This window comes from Mustela nigripes, chromosome 15 (assembly GCF_022355385.1).
Source record: "Mustela nigripes isolate SB6536 chromosome 15, MUSNIG.SB6536, whole genome shotgun sequence".
NCBI classification, from domain to species: domain Eukaryota; kingdom Metazoa; phylum Chordata; class Mammalia; order Carnivora; family Mustelidae; genus Mustela; species Mustela nigripes.
Window position 1 is genome coordinate 37,558,937 of NC_081571.1, and position 6,000 is coordinate 37,564,936.

The window sequence follows — 6,000 nt, forward strand, 5'->3', positions numbered from 1 at the left end:
TTCCGGGGGGAATATGCATCCAAACCCTCTACCTGTAGTGAGGAGGGGGTCAGGTCCCCTCCAATACCCAGTCAGGGGGTCTTTCCATCTGACCGATATTGAGGTATAAGGGGTTATGGCGGACCAGTGTCTTTGGAACGCTGTCAAATGATCCTATTTTGAAAAATTTAAAATATTAAGGGTGAACAGTGCCCTTTTGAGTTGATCATGTGGGGGAAGGGATTCCCCCTTTTGTTTTTTTAATTGGTCTTTGAGGGTACGGTTTTGTCTTTCCACAATGGCTTGTCCTCGAGGGTTATAAGGAATGCCGGTGGAGTGGGAGATGTTCCATTCTGAGAGGAAGGTTTTAAAGGTTGTGCTAGTAAAGCAAGGACCATTATCAGTTTTAATTTGTTTGGGAAGTCCTAGAGTGGCAAAACATTGTAAAAAATGGCTGACAGCATGTTTAGTCTTTTCGCCGGCATGGGCAGTTGCCCAGAAAGCATGTGAACATGTGTCAATGGACACGAAAACAAATTTAAGTTTACCAAAGGAGGGGTAATGGGTTACATCTGTTTGCCAGAGGTGATTGGGGTGTAGCCCCCTAGGATTGCACCCCGGCCCCTGGAGTAGGGGAACTTGTAGGAAAGGTTGGCAGGATTTGCAGGTTCGAATGATTTTTTTGAAATTTTTAATGGGTACCTGGGGGAAGCGTTGATGGAGTCCCCTCCAATTGGTGTGTGTAAGTTTATGGAAGTGAGCAGCCTCTTCTACAGAGTAACATTGGGGAGTAGATGCAAGTTGGTCGGCCAAGGAGTTACCTTGGGATAGGAAACCCGGAAGTCCTTGGTGTCCCCTGAGATGTTGAACGTATATTTGGCTGGTTCTTTGTTTTAGGAGGGTTCGGGTTTGGATCATAAGTGGGGTGATGGGGTTAGAATCTAGTTTGATGTGAGCGTCGATTAGGTTGGGTAGGAGGTTTACCACATAGAGGCTGTCAGAAAATAAATTGAGGGGACCCTTAATGGTGGAAATGGCTAGGACCACAGCATAAAGCTCTTTAAATTGTGCGGACCCCTGGACCAGGTGGATGAGAGATTTCTGAGGGGTAGGGGTTCTATCAGTATCAGAGTGAGGGGGGAAGATCACTACTGAAACTCCTACTTTTCCTCCATCTGTAAAGGCTGTATGAAAGGATGGATCTGCTTGGGTGATGAATAGCATGGGGATCTTCCACTGCAGCTTACTGAAGGAATTCATCCATTTATAAGGCCCATAATGGCAATCTATATTTCCGGAGAATCCTTCTAAGGCTATGGCCACCCTAGCATTATTGCGTTGGAGCCATGTGAAGTCCTGAGTTCGGTAGGGAATAACAATGCTACTTGGATCCTGTCCAAATAAACGGAGCGAATTGTTTCTCCCTTTTGTGATGCAGTCAGTGAGTTGGTCAGTCGCCGCGTATACTCGCGGGGTGCCCCCCACTGAAAGGTGGATCCATTGAATGGGTTCTCCTTGTTGGGCTAATAGCGCTGTCATTAGGGATTCCCCAGGGAAAACATATAGAATTAAGGGCACGGAAGGAGTGAATCACTTTAAGGTAGATTTATTAATGGCCCGTTGGACCTCATTGAGTGTTTGGATATGTTCTGTGTTTAGAATGATATCAGATGAAAGATTTGAGCCCTTGAGTAGGTCAAATAGAGGGGTGAGTTTCTCAGTAGAAATAGAGATCCATGGCCTCATCCAATTTATTTCACCAAGTAGTTTTTGTAACTGAGGTCGGGTGTACGAGGGTTGAATCTTTAATTGGGGTCTGATCGGGGACACTGTATCCAAGGAGAGTAAGGATCCAAGGATTTTAAAAGGGGGGATCCTTTGGACTTTTTCAGGAGCCACCTTGAAATTGTGGTGGGTTAAAATAGAGAGGCACTCGGTAGTGAGGAGGTCAAGCTGAGAGCAGTCAGGCGCTCCTAGGATAATATCATCCATATAGATGTAAAATAGAATGTCTGGGTTTCTGAAAAATGATGTAAAAATCTGGGCTAATATGTTCTGGCAGATTGATTGGCTATTAGCCATCCCCTGGGGGAGGACCGTCCATTCAAACCTCTGATCTGGCCCCGAGAAATTAAGAGCGGGCAGGGAAAAGGCGAACTTTTCCATATCATCAGGGTGGAGGGGAATGGAGAAGAAACAATCCTTTATATCAATGGTGGTAATAAAATGGTTGGATGGAATGGCTGGAATCCATGGAAGTCCCCTTTGGGGGGTTCCAAAGGGGACCATTTTATTGTTGACCTGTCGCAGGTCCTGTAGTAATCTCCATGTACCATTGGGTTTTTTGATAACGAAAATGGGTGAGTTCCAAGGGCTAAGGGACTGGCGTATATGTCCTAGGTCGAGCTGTTGCTGCACTAAGATATGGAGTTGTTGTAGTTTGTGGGAAGGGAGAGGCCACTGCTCCACCCAAATGGGAGGTCCCTCTTTCCAGGTAAACTTAGGGACCTGGGGCAGGGCAGTGGCCTTTAGGATTGGGGGGACTGATACCTTTGCCTAATGCTCTCAAGATAGGGGTCCTCTTGGTAATTAGGATGGGAGTCCCTTCCTTCCTGGAACTGCTGTTGGTATTCTTCCTCATCTAGTACATCATCAAAGAAGGCCTTATGGTCAGTAGTAATGAAGGCCTCCGTTGCCCCTAGAATATCTTGACCAAGTAGGTTAGCGGTGAGGCCAGGGGCCACTAGGGGGTGAATCTGTCCTCTGTTGCCATCTGGATCTACCCAACATAAAGGGTTAGCAGTCTCATAAGAGCTGGACTGGCCTCCTACCCCCAGTAGGGGAGGGCCGGGGACAAGTTTCCAAGAAGGGGGGACTTCCTCTTGCCTGAGGACAGTGCGTTCAGCACCTGTATCAATGAGGCATTTAAAGGACTTGTCTCCGATGGTAAGACGCATTTTGGGGCGGAGGCCTGGGACCAAAGGAACTGTCCAATGAGCCTTGACAGGTGTTTTCCCCTTGTTTAACGGGGCTGGGGATTGCCCCGATTGGAGTTTAAAGGTTTGCCTTGGATATCAAACTTAGATCTACAATCCTTGGCCCAATGGAACCCCTTCCTACATTTAGGACATGGTGTTCGGGGCGTATCAACAGGTTGTGGGGAGCTTGGTTTGCGCCCTAGGGGGCAGTTTCTCTTAAAATGCCCCTCTTGCCCACAGCCAAAGCACAGGCGGGGAAGGTTGGCCTGGCGGGGCTGCAATGATGCCTGCTGCATTACACACACCAGCGTCTCAAGGCTGTCCTGTTGATGCTCTCTTCAGGCTGCCGCCATAGCTCGCGCCTGATGCGATGTGGACCCAATGTCTTTTGTAGCAATAACCCAGCGGTCCATAGATCTTTCTTTTAGGTCAGCACAGGCCATCTTATAATCTCGGGTCATTCCTTCCCATACTGCCATTCTGACGAAATGGTCTCTGAGATCCCCAGGGGGCATCTTTTTCTTAATGGATTTCTCCACCCGATCAATGAAAGAGGGCAAATCTTCGTTAGTTTTTTGGTGTAACCCTGCTATTGGTGACTCAGAAGGCCCCTCCTCAAGTTTGCTCCAAGCCGCGAGCCCAGCGGCTCGGATCTGGTCCTGGTAAGGGGGGGGGATGGCTGCCTGTTGGGTTCCGGAGGCATACTGGCCATCAGTCCCAGCAAGCATTCCCATAGTTATAGGGATGGCTGGATTGGCTCGGGCATTTCTTTCTGCAATCTGCTGACATTCCTCTTTATATAAGGCTGTCCACTTTATATATAGGGCCCCCGGAAGAACGGCCCTAGCTAGTGACCGCCAGTCAGCCGCCGTACATAGGGAATGGGCCAGACCTCGGAGGATGGTTTCTGTGCAGGGGGCTTTGGGCCCATCCTCCAACACTGCCTTTTTGAGCTCCTTAAGGTCCCCAGGCTCCCATGGGTACCATGGAGCTGGACGGTTGCCTCCTGGGTTAACATTAACAGGGAAGAGAGAACAACTGGAGGGCTCAGGGGAGGTATGCTCTGGAGGGGGGGGCAATAAGGAGGCGGAGGAGTGGGCGCTGACGGTTGAATAAAGGGGTTAGTGGAAGGGGGGCGCGCAGGGGGGCCCTCAGCCAGAGATCTGGGTTGGAGGTCCGGGGGCCAAGGAGCCGCGTCAAAGGGGTCTAGCGAGGGGTAGAACCTCTTTGGTTTAACAGAGGGGTCGTTTTTAGAAGAGGACTGCCCCATAACTTATGGGGGTATACTCACCCGTTGACCGATTGGCCCGTCAGCGAGAAGAGCGAGGTTCCTCACACGGGGCACCAGTTGTTGGGGTTCCCTCGGAGGGGTGGAGGCGACCGGACCAGCCGGAGGCCCCTTCCCGGGGCTGAGCGGGATGGCGAGTGTCGCGAACCCAGACGCACCAACGGTCGACACCAGGCTCGGGGGATCTGTCGAAGCAGGATCTCACTTTATTGTGAGGGGGCACGCCTTATATAGAGCAGCAGAAGGGAAGTGAGGACAGAGGGGGAAGAGCCAATAAGATCGGGCGAGAGGAGGAAGTGCCATAGATTTCAGGAACCGAAACTGTGAAATTGGCGCCTTGTTGGCTGGAAGAGACGGCAAGCCGGCACCATCTTTATTCTGGGCCGCACCCTGTGGAGGCACCTCTAGTTATGTGCCTTATAGACATGGATGTGAGAAATATATGACTAGAATTTTAAAGCATTTATGAAAATGCTCCAGTGAATATTATGAACATGTCTAAAACAAATGAAAGATAGAAAACCTCAGCAAAAAAAAAAAAAAAAAAAAAAAAAAAGTAAAAAAAGTAAAGATGAATCAAATGGCTATGTTAGAACTAAAATTTACAATATCTGAAATCAAAATAACTTAATGGATGGGCCCAACAGCAGGATGGAGAAGAAAAAGAAAGTGAACTTGAAGAGCACAATAGAATTACACATTTTAGGGGATCCTGGGTGGCTTGGTCAGTTAACCTTCAGACTCTTGGTGTCAACCCAGGTCATGGTCTCAGGGTTGTGGGATCAAGTCTGCCCTCAGCATGGATTCTACTTGAGATTCTCTTCCTCTCACTCTCTCCCAATGTGTGCACTCTCTCTAAAACAAATAAAATCATAAAATCTAAAAAAGAAGAAGAAGAAAGAAAAGAAAGAAGAGAAAGAAAGAAAGAAAGAAATTATTCAGCTTAAATGAACAGAGAGAATAGAGACTGAAAAAATAACAAACAAAGCCTCGGAGACATGTGGAATATAATAAAAGATTTAACATTTGTGTCATCAGAGTCCCAGAACGTGAGAATAAGAGTGTGTGTATGAGGGGCAGAGAGGAATTATGTCAAAAACCAATGGCTGAAAATCTTCAATCTGATAAAGAACATCTACAGAAAGGGCATCTGGGTGGCTCAGGTTAACTGAGTTCAGGTTAACTGAGTTTACCTGAGTTCAACTCAGGTCATGATCATGACCATGAGTACTGCAATGGAGTCCAGCATCTGGCTCCGTGCTAAGTGGGGCATCTGCTTCTCCCTCTGACCCTTCCTGCCTGAGGCTCTGTCTCTCATTTACTCTCTCTTAAATAAATAAATAAATCTAAACCAAAAAAAAAAAAAAAAAAAAAAGAAAAGAATATCTACAGAAAGCCCAGGGCTAGCATTATGCTTAATGAAGAAATAATGCATGCTTTCCTCTTCAAACTAGAAACAAGAATGCCTACTGTAACCCCTTTTCTTCAACAATGTACTAGAGGTTCTAAACACAGTAATTAGGCAATTGTCCAATCCTTTCTTTTCCTTTTCTTTTTTTGATATCTCTTCTAGTACCTTGATATAGAACACTCTTACCTTGTAAAAGTATTTATATTTTAAGTTCTTTTCCTTATATTAATTCAAAGTAATGAAAATAGGATACTTCCCTTAGATATATCTTCTATAATTTTATATTCTTGTAATTACTACAGAGGATTCTGGAGTCATTTATATATTTTTATTCTAAATTGTCA

The 6,000-nt window shown here is 46.7% G+C and overlaps 1 long non-coding RNA gene across 1 annotated transcript in view; it reads left to right on the forward strand.

Annotated features, from left to right (window-relative positions):
- Positions 1–6,000, forward strand: part of LOC132002525 (uncharacterized) — a 29,111-nt gene that overhangs the window by 280 nt on the left and 22,831 nt on the right. The window lies entirely within an intron of this gene.